At 36.2% G+C, this 14,393-nt stretch overlaps 1 protein-coding gene across 2 annotated transcripts in view; it reads left to right on the top strand.

The window, feature by feature from the left end:
- The window catches only part of RPTOR (regulatory associated protein of MTOR complex 1), a 528,996-nt gene that overhangs the window by 270,436 nt on the left and 244,167 nt on the right, over window positions 1-14,393 (top strand). The gene's annotated exons all lie outside the window — the stretch shown is intronic.

Below are 14,393 nucleotides of genomic sequence, written 5' to 3'. Positions count from 1 at the left end.
GGGGAGGGGGGGGACAAAATGTGAAATTCAAGGAATTGTGGAATTGAATCCTGTAAACTAAAAGGAAACAAACAAATTAATAAAAAAAAAAAGAAAGTATTTATTTTCTAATTAAGTTACAAAGTTTGAACATAAATTATACTGATCCTTTTTTGAGCAACCCTGATTTCTAATTATCCAAGCTAACCTAGGAGCCTGATGAATAAGCATGTTACTGCCAAAGCACGTGTTTATGTTATTAGTCCTTTGATACAGTGCCCATGTTTGGGAACTGAGGAATATTTTTCAGTGCTGAAACAAAGTAAAGGATCATTCAAATAAATTGCTAGATATATAAAGGTATTTATAAAGCCCAGGGAATATGCAGGATTTAACTTTGGAGTTGCTTCAATTAGGTTTTTGGTTGGAATTCGTTCCAGACCATTAGTGACCCAAAACAGAACAAGAAATTTTTATATTCTGTATGTATAGCATAAACACCATAATTAAAACATCTAGCAATTCAGTTTCCAGTACAAAAGGAGTTTCTTGCAAGAAGGGAGATTTGGGTTTGATTTCTTATCAATTACTGCTATCCAAAAATTGAATAGATTCCCTGGAGATGTGATGGGTTCCCCAGCCTTAGAGGTCTTTAAGTGGAGACTGGATTATCATTTGCAGGTTATAATTGGGATTCCTTTTTCATAGGCCTTTAGGGTCCCTTCCAGCACTTAAAAATTCTGTAGTTCAGATGTATCTTGCTTGAATATTTCAAAAACCTAAGCACAGTAATTAGCCTCTAATTAGCAGGGAAATAGTAGACTAGTAGCCTAAAGCATAGACTTCTAGATTTGGTTCCGCTTTTGACTAGATTTGCCTCTTCTGACAAGTTATAAACTTCTCAAATTTTTCATTTTCTAAGAGTCTTCAGATCACTTAGGGCTGTACTGGGGAATAATTCTGGACTATCCATGTAGTTATGGTGAGAAAGGTGTTTCATGAGCTGAATGTGATATCATACACTTCTCCCTGGAGAGGATCCAAAGACAGAATTACATATAGAAAAGGAAAGAAATAATTCCTTGATAAAATGTTGAGAATGGGACCTTGGAGGAGGAGGTTGGAAAGCCTATGTTGCTCCTACTTTTTTAGGTCCTACTTGTTACAGGGTTTGAATCATTTTGATTCCATTGGCAGGCCCGAATATTACTTCATGCATTAATATTTAGGGAGAAAAACAAGTCAAACTAATAGTTCTGTTAAAAAAAAATTACCCTTGTTTCTTTTGTAAATGTTATAGGCTAGTCCAGGGGGGGAAAATCAGTAATTGTATAATGTCTGCCAGTCATGGATAAGATGAATAATGATTCACTAAGAGCTAATTTAGAAATGAGGTGGTGGGAACGAGCCCCAAAGAGATTGTACAGTGGTGAGAACGTGAATAACTTGGAAAAAATGTTGTAAATGTAACAAAATAACAAATCTTTCATTCCCTGCTTCAACAGCCATAATTTATCAGGTACCTTTTAAGTTGTGCATCTGAGAGGAGGCAAAGTGTCACATAGGGCTAGCGCACTAGATTTTCCACCCTGGATATTCTCATTCATATTATTAGAAGGTCAAAAGTGAAAAAAAGCTTTCATCTCTCTTTTTGTAGTCATTTGTACACTGCAGCAAAGCAGTCCACCATTTGTCACAATCAGAAAACTTTAAAGTAAATTTAACTGTGAGATGATACTATAGGTGAGTTGCCACATGAGAATGTCAGAGGATGGAAGAAAGAGAAAGTTGGAGAATGCCTCTAAGAAGGATGCTGAACAGAGCATAGACATCTCTCATCTCTTTAACAGAGGTACAAAAAACCAGTGTCATCAAATCAGGTGCCATTAAAGTTCAGTAATGTGATTGCCAACACACGTTAGCAGTACTTTCATCTTCTTCTCCATCTTGGTGCCCTCTCAGTGTCTTAGAGAAAATCTGTGCATCTGGATGCCTTTGACAGATGCCCTTCTTCAGTGGAAGTTCAATGGCTGCAGATTGGTTTGTTTTGTTGGCAGTTTGTCTTAATTGAAGGCAGATTTCCAGGGGAGAGTTCCCATTGTGAGCCTGTTAACGTGTTTTACCATTCATATTGTGATTATCTGTCCTTTCAGCAGCATTTTTCCTTTTTGATATATTGTTACTTGGTGATTACTAATTATTTTCTGGAGATCTACTGTGTTGTCAAGAAAATGTTACTTTAAATCTTTTCTCCTTCCATCTCCCTAAACTTTTTTGGGATCTTGCATTTCTTTTTAAGAAATTCACACCTCTCCTTTCTTCTGTATTCCCTCCCTGCCCCTTTATTTCCTTCTTAGGCTGCAGTAGAGTGAGGTTGTAGTGGAGAGAGTACTTCATTTGGAATGAGAAGACCTGAGATCAAATACCAGTTCTGTAACTTACTGCCTCTGTGATATTAAGCAAGTCACTTAACTCTCTCTGCCTGTTTCAAGAAGAAAAGTGTACCTTTCTCAGTCAATAAACATTAATAAATATTTGCTTGGCTTTGGGAAAACGGAGACAAAAATGAAACAGTTCCTGATCTCAAAGAGCAAAGAAATAATGTGTACATAAACTGACAAAAATAAATAAAAATAGGGCAATTAGAAATTATTTTTAAAATTACATTAGGAAATGCTTCTTGATTTTTGTTTTCTTGTTCTTACGAATCTAGAATTGAACAGTGCATGTTCATATTTCCATAATCTGTAAAGTGTTTTTTTGAGTTGCTACTTCATACTCAAAAACAAACAATGCAAATGAAACTGAATATGTGTTATGGGGAAAAAAATAATTTTAATAGGGCTACTCTAGTAACATAATAGTAATACTGTACCATGTTTAAAATTGTAGCATTTGAGTTGGCAGGACTTTTAAGGGTAATGATTATGTCATATTTAATAGTTTTACAAAATAGTTCCCTCACAACAGTACTTTCAGGTAAGTAATACAAGTATTATTTCCTCCCATTTTATGAATGAGAAATTAAGGCAAATGTCATAGCAAGTTTCAGAGCCAAAACTTTATCTGTCCCTTCTTGCTACCCTTCAGAAAAAAAAACTAATCCTCTTGTGACTTAAAGATGTAATGTGAAGATGGCAGAGTGAATGCTGGAACTTGCATGAACTCTTACACCAACCACCTCCAATACCTGTAAAATATGAGTCTAAACAAATTTTAGAGCTATAGAACCCAATCTCCTACTGAAGGCAGCCTGGAAGGCTGACAGGAAGGATCCATCACACCAAGCTGGGAGCTGAGTGCTGTCCCATGTGAGGCGTGTGGGACCAGACCCAGGGCAGCCCCAAACTAGTGGAACAGACTGGCCAGAGCAGAAATCAGGACAGTGAAGAACCAGCAACTGTGGCAGTTTACAGACTTCTCAACCCATAATCACCAAAGAGAAAGTAAAAAGTCAATAGAGAACTCTGTTGGAACTGGGTGGAAAAGAGCACCATCCAGCCCCTGCCCCTTGGGCAAGAAGTGGTGGATGCCCTGTGGCTGCAGCTGCTACCCCTGTGTTTGCCTTTGGATCTCCTGGCCTGTAGTTCATAAGAGGGGACAAACAACCATTCAGAGCATAATCGTGCTTGCTTTGACCTGCTTGGATCTGGGTTTCAGTCTTGGGCTATGCTCCTGGGGTGTGGAATGCTAGCTGCCAGAGCTTGTGGTGGCTGTAAAGAGGATGCCCTCCAAATATCTCTGGCAGCTGCAAAAATCACAGCGATTTGGGACATAGCTCTTGCCATGCTGAAAGAAGAGTTCTACCATGGCAAAGAGCTCAAAAATCAAGCAATTGGCTGCAGCTGATAGAATCTTTTTTGGGGGACAAAAGGGCATGGAGCAGGAGGAAGATATCAAAGTCAGAACTCCTGCATCAAAAGCCTCCAAGAAAAATATGAACTGGTTACAGGCCATGGAGGAGCTCAAGAAGGATTTTGAAAATCAAATAAGAGAAGTGGAGGAAAAATTGGGAAGAGAAATGAGAATGATGAAAGAAAATCATGAAAAGTAGGTCTACAGCCTGCTAAAGGAGACCCAAAAATATACTGAAGAAAATAACACCTTAAAAGATACATTAACTCAAATAGCAAAAGAGGTCCAAAAAGCCAATGAGAAGAATACCTTGTAAAGGCATTTGTGTTACATTATTAATACAGAATTGAACAGTGCATGTTCATATTTCCATAATCAGTAAAGTGATTCTTTGAGTTGCTACTTCATACTCAAAAAAAAACAATACAAATGAAACTGAATATGTTATGAGAAAAAAAATCATTTTAATAGGGCTACTCTAGTTACATAATAGGAATTCTGTACCATAAACATTCAGTTACAATGTTTATTAGAATTTGCCAGATGGAAAAGGAATTTCAAAAACTCCCTGAAGAGAATAATTGCTTCAAAATTAGATCGGAGCAAATGGAATCTAATGATTTTATTAGAAATCAAGATACTATAAAACATATCCAAACAAATAAAAAAGTAGAAGGCAATGTGAAATATCTCATTAGATAAACAACTCACCTGGAAAATAGATCCAGGAGAAATAATTTTAAAATTATTGGACAACCTGAAAGCCAAGATCAAAAAAAGAGTCTAGACACAATCTTTCAAGAAATTGTCGAGCAGAATTGCAGTGATATTCTAGAACCAGAGGGCAAAATAGAAATTGAAAGAATTCACCCATCTCCTCTTGAAAAAGATACTAAAAAGAAAACTCCTAGGAATATCATAGCCAAATTCCAGAGTTCCCAGGTAAAGGAGAGAACACTACAAGTTGTCAAGAAGAAACAATTTGAGTACTGTGGAAACACAATCAGGATAACAGAAGATCTAACAGCTTCTACATTAAGGGATCAAAGGGCTTGGAATATAATATTCCAGAGGTCAAAGGAATTGGCATTAAAACCAAGAATCCCCTAGTCAGCAAAACTAAGTATAATGCTTTAGGGGAAAATATGGTCATTCAGTGAAATAGTGGACTTTCAAGCATTTTTAATGAAAAAAAAAACTGAGCTGAACAGAAAATTTGACTTTCAAATACAAGAAGCAAGAGAAGCATGAGAAGGTATATAGGAAAAAGAAATCATAAGGAACTTATTAAAGTTGAACTACTTGCATTCCTACATGGAAAGATGATAATCGTAACTCATGAGACTTTTCTCAGTATGAGGATAGTTGAAGGGAATATATGTGTGCATGTATGTTTATGTATGTGTGTATACGTACATATATATGTATAGGAAGGGTGTGTGTGTGTATAAATACATATGTGAGTGTGTATATGTGTATACATGTATACATAGAGCACAGAGGGTGAGTTGAATATGAAGAGATGATATCTACAAAATAGAATTAAGATGTGAGAAAGGAATATAATGGGAAAAGGAGAAAGGGAGAAATAGAGTAAATTATCTCATATAAAAGAAGAAAGAGAAAACTGTCACAATGGAGGAGAAGAGCAGGAAAGTGTAAGGGAATGAGTCAACTTTACTCTCATTGAATTTAGCTTAAGGTGGGAATAACACACAATTCAAATGGGTATCTTACCCTACAAGAAAGTAGGGGAAAGGAGATAAGAAGAGGGATGATAAACGGGAGGGTACACTGGGGGTGAGGGCAGTTAGAAACAAACACTTATTCTTTTTTTTTTCTTTTTTCTCTCTTTTTTTTATTTTACATCATTCATTTCTGCAAGATTTTGAGTTACAAATATTCTCCCCATTTTTCCCTACCCACCACCACAAAACAGCGTTCCCACTACATATCCCCCTCCCCCAATCTGCTTTCTCCCATATCTTCCCCCATTCCCCCTTCAACTTTCCAGTATGGTACTATGCCCCAGTGCCTGTATATATCATTTCCCAGTTACATGTAAAATAAAAATAATAATATGTATATATATTCTTAAACATTTGATTTTAAAACTCTGGATTCCAGATTCTTTCCCTTCCTCCCTTGTCACCCACCCTCACTGGGAAGATATTCAGTATAGGTTATACATGTATAGCTATGCAAAACATTTGCATAGTGGATATATTGTGAAAGACTGACTATATTTCCCTCCATCCTATCCCACCACCCACTTGTTCTCTTCTCTACTTTGATCCTGTCCCTTTTCAAAAGTGGGTGCTTCGAACTTCCCTTCCCCCAGGCTTGCCCTCCCTTCCATCATCCCCCCTCTCTTCCCCTTTCCCTCTACACTCCTGTGGTGTGAGATACCCTATTTAGTGTGTATGTCATTCCCTCCCTAAGCCATATTCAATGAGAATAAGGTTGACTCATTCCCTTTTGCCTTCCTGTTCTTCCCCTCCATTGTAACCATTTCCCTTGCCTCTTCTATATGAGATAATTTACCACAATCCGTCTCTCCCCATCTCCTCTCATTATATTCCCCTCTCACCTCTTAATTTCCCCTTTTAAGTATCATCCCTTCCTATTCAATTGGTCCTGTGCTCTCTGTCTGTGTATAACTGTAGACATATATATTCACACTCACATATGTATTCATACGCCCATATACCCTCCTATATAGATATATATGTAAGTATATATATATATATATATATACACACACACACATATATATATATATATACATATACATATATTTCTATTCCCTTCAACTATCTCATATTGAGAAAAGTTTCATAAATTACAATTATCATTGTTCCATGTAGGAATATAAGTAGTTCAAATTTAATAAGTTTCCTATGATTTCTTTTCCTTGTTTAACTTCTCAAGCTTTTCTTACTTCTTGTATCTGAATGTCAAATTTTCTATTCAACTCTGGATTTTTCATCAAGAATGCTTGAAAGTCCTCTATTCCACTGAATGACCATATTTTCTCCTGAAACATGCTACTCAGTTTTGCTGGGTAGGTGATTCTTGGTTTTAATCCCAGCTCCTTTGACCTCTTGAATATCATATTCCAAGCACTTCAATCCCTCAGTGTAGATGCTTCTAGATCCTGGGTTATCCTGATTGTGTTTCCACAATATTGAAATTATTTCTTCCTGGTACTTGTAACATTCTCTGCTTAATCTGGGAATTCTGGAACCTGACTCAAATATTCCTAGGAGTTTTCTTTTTGGGATCTTTTTTAGGACATGATCAGTGGATTCTTTCAACCTCTATTTTGCCCTCTGGTACTAAAACATCAGGACAGTTTTCTTTGAGAATTTCCTGGAGGATGATTTCTAGGTTCTTTTCACAGCATCCCCAACAACAATTATTCTCATCTTTTGTCATCTTTGCCAGTTTTCTAGATGTAAGATGAAACTTCAGAGTTGTTTTGTATTATGTTTCTGTTATTATTACTGATTTGAAACAGTCTATCATATGGTTTTAATAGTTTGCAATTCTTATTTTAAGAATTGTTTGTATGCATCCATTTATTTATCGGAATATCATTGTGTTTAATGTATTTGTCGTATGTTGGATGTCAGACCCTTATCAGCAATATTTAACAAATACAAAGATGTTTCTCCCAAGCAACTACTTCTCCTTTAAATTCTAGTTCTATTGATTTTGTTCATACAGAAGCTTTTCACTTTAATCAAAGTTGTCTATTTTATATTTTTTGTTATCCATACCTCTTATTTGAGATTTAACAGAAATATTTTACCATTTGAATGCTTTCTTTCTCATCCTACATACAATAATTCCATTTATACAGATCTATTTTTGCTTTTATAATTGCTTTTATCCCTTGTTTTCTTAAAATATTTATGTCACTAACAAATTAAAGGTATATAATCTGCTTCTTTTCCAATTTTTTATTGTATAACATTTAGATAAGGTCTCTCTTGAATTGGTTATGGAATATGGTATAAGTTATTGGTCTAAGGGGCAGCCTGGTAGCACAGTAAGTAAGAGCACAGGCTCCAGCATCAGGATGACCTGGGGATCGAATCCCGGGCTCTGACACTTAGCACCCACCCAGAAACACCTGGCCGTGTAACCTTGAGCAAGTTACTTAACCCCAATTGCTTAGGGGCAGCCAGGTGGCTCAGCGAGTAAGAGCATTGGCTCCAGTGTCAGGATGACCTGGGGATCTAATCTGGGCTCAGATACTTAGCACCACACCCACAAATAACTGGCTGTGTAACCTTGAGCAAGTTACTTACCCCGAATTGCTTTTAAAAAAAAAAGATATTGATCTAAGCCTAATTTCTGGCTGAATGCTTTCCAGTTTTCCCAGAAGTTATTTTTCTCAAGTATGGAGTTCTTTCCTAAGTAATTTAAATTTTCAGGTTTATTAAACACCGGATTATTGAATTTTATTTGTTTCTAGTTTTCCTTTTTCTACTATATTTTATTTATCTACCTTGCATCCCAGAAATCATTCACTATTGAAAGTCTTAATTGGATTTATATTAGGAATATAAGAATGGGTTCAAAATTGGGAACACAAGCAGCATAATCATATTAAAAGCAAAAATATCCTAAATCATTGTATATGACCCCCCCCCAAAAAAAAAAAACAGAAAACTTTGAAAAAGGATATGCTCATTTATACTATGGGAGAGAAAAAAAATGCCTTATTAATTAAAAGCAATATACCATATATTTTCACAATAAAGAGTAAAACAGTTGTACCTTATTTTCTCCTCATTATTTTTTGATATAATTCTGAAAATTGTAGCAAAGAAAAGAGAAGTAAATTTAAGTGGTAACATTAGAAAAAGATAAAACCATGCCTTTTGGTTGAAATACATGGTGGTTTATTTTGAAAATACTGGATAGCAGTAAATATAGTAATTGAGACAAAGGTCAACAAAATAAACCTACCATAATCATCATCATGTGTGTATAATAATAATAGAATCCGGGAGATAGTATCAGAAAGGGAAATCCTATTCAAAACAGCTACAAAATGCATAAAAGAAATAAATTAACTCCCTGTAAAGATTCAATTAAAAATTATTCCTTTGGGGCAGAGCCAAGATGCTGAAGTATACACACAATTTCCATGTGGCCCTGCCTTCCACCTCTTCCAATATATGCAAATCATGACTCTAAACAAACTTAAGAGCTACAGAGCACACAAAGGGACAAAGAGAAACAAATCTCCCACTCAAGGAAACCTGGCAGGGTGGTATGAAGGGTTCATGACTGTGGCTAGGAGCCGAGTGCAGTCCCAACTGAGCTGTGATTTTAGCCCCCAGGCAACCCCAGCCAGCAGAAGCTGGAGCAGGACTTCAGGAGAGTAAATCACCAGCAACTGTAGCAGTTTCCAGACTTCTCAATGCACAAATACCAAAGACAAAGTAAAAGGTCAGTATGGAACTTTGTTGGAACAGAGGGAGCGTGATCCTGCTGCTACCCCCAGAGCAAGAGCTGTGTAGGTGTGATGGCTTCAGCCTCTGCTGTGTGCCTGCTTCCAGAGTTCCTGGCCTGCAGATTGTAAGGGTACCAGGTGACTTGTCAGAGGGAAATCACTCTTGCACTAACCTGCTTGGATCCGGATCGCGGTTTTGGGTGGTGGTTCTGGGGTGTGTGACCAGTGAGCCAGATTTTGTGGGGGCTGTGGAGAGGGTGCCCATCTAATAGCTGTGGCAGCTGCAAAGACCACAGTGATTTGGGGCATAGATCTCTCCATTCTGAAAGCAGAGTTCTACCATGGCAAAGAGCTCAAAAATCAAGTAATTGGCTGCCAATATGAGCAAGGAACAGAAGCACATACAGATGATAGAATACTTTTTTGGGGACAAAAAGGATCAAGGAATGGAGTGGGAGGAAGTCCTCGAAGTTAGAACTACCGTATCAAAAGCTTCCAAGAAAAATATGAATTGGTTACAGGCCATGGAGGAGCTCAAGAAGGATTTTGAAAATCAAGTAAGAGAAGTGGAGGAAAAATTGGGAAGAGATGACAATGATGCAAGAAAATCATGAAAGTAAGTCAACAGCCTGCTAAAGGAGGCTCAAAAATAAACTCAAGAAAATAACACCTTAAAAGATAGACTAACTCAAATAGCAAAAGAGACCCAAAAATCCAATGAGGAGAAGAATACTTTAAAAAGCTGAATTTGCCAGATGTAAAAGGAATTTCAAAAAGTTACTGAAGAGAACAACTCCTTCAAAATTAGATTGGAGCACTTGGAAGCTAATGACTTTATGAGAAATCCAGATATTTCAAACAGATCCAAACAAATAAAAAAGTAGAAGGTAATAAGAAATATCTCCTTGGAAAAACCACGCACCTGGAAAATAGATCCAGGAGAAATAATTACAAAATTATTGGACTAGCTGAAAGCCATGATCAAAAAAAGAGTCTAGACACTATCTTTCAAGAAATTGTCAAGCAAAATTTCATTGATATTCTAGAACCAGAGGGCAAAATAGAAATTGAAAGAATTTACCCATCACTACTTGAAAAGTATTCCAAAAAGAAAACCCCTAGGAATATTAAAGCCAAATTCCTGAGTTCCCAGGTCAAGGAGAAAATACTGCAAGCACTCAGGAAGAAACAATTTGAGTATTGTGGAAACACAATCAGGATAACACAAGATGTAGCAACTTTTCCTTTAAGGGATTGAAAGGCTTGGAATATGATATACCGGAGGTCAAAGGAGCTAGGACTAAAACCAAGAATCACCTACTCAGAAACACTGAGTGTAACGCTACAGGGGAAAATATGGTCATTCAATGAATTAGAGGACTTTCAACCATTCTTTTTTTTTTTTTTAAAGAAATTTAATCTGAATTCAACTTTTTTTTTCTTTTTGGAGAGGGGATTGTAGGGCAATTGGGGTTAAGTGACTTGCCCAAGGTCACACAACTAGTTTTGTATTAAGTGTCTGAGGCTGGATTTGAACTTAGGTCCTCCTGACTCCAGGGCTGGTGCTGTATTCACTGTGCCACTTAGCTGCCCCACTTTCAAGCATTCTTGATGGAAAAACATAAGCTGAACAGAAAATTTGACTTTCAAATACAAGAATCAAGGGAATTATGAGAAGGTAAGGAGGAAAAGAAATCATTATTAACTTATTGAAGTAGAACTATTTACATTCCTATATGGAAAAACTATAATTATAACTCTCAAGACTTTTCTCAGTATGAGGATAGCTGAAGGGAATTTGTGTTTTTTTTGTGTGTGTGTGTGTGTATGTATGTATGTATAGGAGGATGTACATGTATATAATTATATTTTTGAGTGTGGGCATTTGTATGTTCATGTACACATAGACAGAGGGTACAGGATGAATTGAATATAAAGGGATGCTATCTAAAAAATAAAATGAAGAGGTGAGAGAGGAATTTATAAAAGAGGTAAGAGAAAACTGTTGTAATGGAGGGGAAGAGTAGGAAAGTCAAAGGGAATGGGACTACCTGATTCTCATTGAATTTGGCCTAAGGAGGGATTAACATACACACTCAATTGGGTATCTTACCCTACAGAAAAATAGCGGGGTAGGTGATGAGAGGGGGGAGGATAGAAGGGAGGGCAGATTGGAGGAGAGGATAGTTAGAAGCAATCATTTTTGAAAAGGGATATGGTCAAAGATTAAGTGTGGGGCAGTATAGGATAAAGGGAAATAGTCTTTCATAATATAACTACTATGGAAATGATGTGAGTAGCTACACATGTACAATCTATATTGAATTGTTTATCTTCCCAGGTAGAGTGGGTGAGGAGGGAAGAAGGGAAAAAAATCTGGAACTCAGTCTTAAAAACAAATGTTTAAAAAATGGTTTTTGTTTTTACATGCAAATGGGAAATAAGATATACAGGTACTGTGGTATAGAAACCCAACTTGCCCTACTAGAAAGAAAGTCAGGGCGGTGAAGGGGAAGGATATAAGAGAGAACAGATTAGGGATCCTAGGTGGCGCAGTGAATAGAGCGGTCGCCCTTGAGTCAGAAGGACCTGAGTTCAAATGTGGCCTTGGACACTTAACACTTACTAGCTGTGTGACCTCAGGCAAGTCACTTAACCCCAATTGCCCTACCTTCCCCCTCCAAAAGACAAAAAAAAGAAAAAGAAATTTTAAAAAGAGAGAACAGATTGGGGGAAGGGGTAGTCAGTAGGCTTGCCAGTATGGGGTAGGGATAGGGGAAAGATGGGGAGAGAATAAGTTGTAACTCAAAATCTTGTGGAAATGAATGTTGAAAACTAAAAATAAATAATTTTTTTTTCAATGGATTTGGGGGCTAAGTAACTTACCCAAGGTTACATGGCCAGTTTTTTTTTGTGGGTGTGTGGGTGTTAAGTATCTGAGTCTGTAACCAATCCTGGGTCTTCCCGACTCCGGGACTCACTGCACCACCTAACTGCTCCAATATATAAATTTTTTAAAAAAGATTCCTTTGCCACAGGAGGAACTTTTTCTACCACTTCAGATCAGTAGTAGCACAAAGCCATTATGTGTCAAAGGCAAAACTTTCACTCAGGTCTTACTGTTTCCCAGCCTAGGTCTCTCTATTCACTTTACCCTGTTGTTTCTTTAATGGGAATGTCCTGCTGGATGTTTGTTCTCTTGCTGCCAGGAGTACTATAATTTTATACCCCCTTATGCTATGAAGAATTCCACCATTGATGAATAAATATGAATTTAAGTTTTATAGGCTGTTTGGAACATTAAAGAATTTATTTTTGCAATATAACCAAGCTTTTGAAAACAAATGGTTTCTCTCCTTCTGTTTGTTCTTCTGTGTTTCTTGTTCATATCTACTGATACCGCAATAGGAATTACATCTGATTTCTAGAGTGGGTAGTGTTTTGACATTTCCTAGGTTCTGGGACAGAAAGAAACCTGAAACATACAATTTCTGAACTGCTTTAATTTCAGTTTTCATTAAAAATAAAAGAGAATGAGGAAGGTTAGCATATTCCTGTATTTAAATAGAGCCAGTCTTCTAAAGGAACAAATCTTGGTTTCCAAAATGACAGTTTTCAAAAGAAATTTTGTTTTGAAAGTACTATAAAGTTTCTAATTTAAGATAACCTCATTAAAAAAGAAGTGACCAAATTTGAATTAACAAAATAATAAATAAGCTGTGTATAATCACAACATACAATAACACAAAAAGAATCATTAGAACATGCTATACAGTTGTAGTCCAGTAAAGCTGAGAAATCAATAGAAAAAAAAATTAAGAAAAATCAATAAAAAACATATGAACTACCCAAATGACATCTAATAAAAACATCTTAAATAATTCAGTTTCAGAAAAGGAAGTTGATCTAGGTATAATAAACCACTTCTCCATCCCCTCACTAAAAATAAACACAAGTTTGTGCTACATATATTACAACAGAATTATGTAAACATTTTAAAGAAAAATTAATACCTCGACTACACAAATTATTCTCCAAATCTGAGGAAGAAAATATTCCATCAAACCCCTTTTTATGAGATAAATATCCCAATCCCTAAAGTAGGAGAAGATAAAGCAAAGACAGAGAACTCTAAGATATTATTACTTAATATTGATTCAAGACTTTCAAATAAAATCCTTGCAAAAAAGACCACAGCAAATTGTCTAGTTAATTATTCACTATGGCCCATCTGTCTTTATGTCAGTGATACAAATATGGTTCCAAAGTTTGGAAAATAATATATTTAAGCATATTAAAAACAAAAAGACAGTTTTCTCAGTACATGCAGACATAACCATTGACAAAATACAATAAAAATTTTTGCTAAAAATTCTATAAAACACAAGTATTGAAGAAGCTTTTCGTATCTTTTTTTATTTTTAGTGAATTTTTAAATTGTGTCCTTCAACCATAACTCTATACTCTGTATCATCCCATGCCTTCTTGTAAATCCTTTCTTTACCTTTCTCCAGTATTCCATTTTTAATATATTGATCTCTGTATCAATATGTTTTCAATAAATGCTGCATTTCTTATTAATGATGCATTTACATCTACACTACCTCTTTTCCTCACTCTCCACTCATCCCCCCATTTTTTCCTTTTGTCTGGGTAACTTAATCATTTTATTAACAAGACTAGCACGTTTATTAACAAAAGAATGGTCATTTGGCTATCTCTCTTAGAGCAAATATAGTCATGGGGATTGGCTCACATTTTATATGCTCTTTTGGAAGAGGAGTGGCAATCAACTGATATTTTACTAAGGGCTGACATTGACATCATGTCACCCTTGGACAGAGGGACTCTCTCAATACCCAGAGGGTCCCTAGCCTTAGGCAGTTTATTCAAAGAATTTATGCCCTATCCAAGTCTACAAAACAAGGTGGCTACTTACCTTGGTGGAATCTTAAACAAAAAAATCATCCAATCTCATTATGAACAATGTTCTTCAAGCGACAGAACTTTTAAAAATAATGACTTTTAAAAAAGGGGGAACTCTGGATATCCCCAAATCATTGCTTATTATTTTTTTCTTACTTTGAAG

This window comes from Petaurus breviceps, unplaced genomic scaffold (genome assembly GCF_028583685.1).
Source record: "Petaurus breviceps papuanus isolate PSGF00001 unplaced genomic scaffold, PetGlider_PUasm1.0 90617, whole genome shotgun sequence".
In the NCBI taxonomy this organism is placed as follows: domain Eukaryota; kingdom Metazoa; phylum Chordata; class Mammalia; order Diprotodontia; family Petauridae; genus Petaurus; species Petaurus breviceps.
The sequence above is the reverse complement of the archived record's forward strand: the minus strand, read 5'-3'. Positions and strand labels throughout refer to the sequence as shown.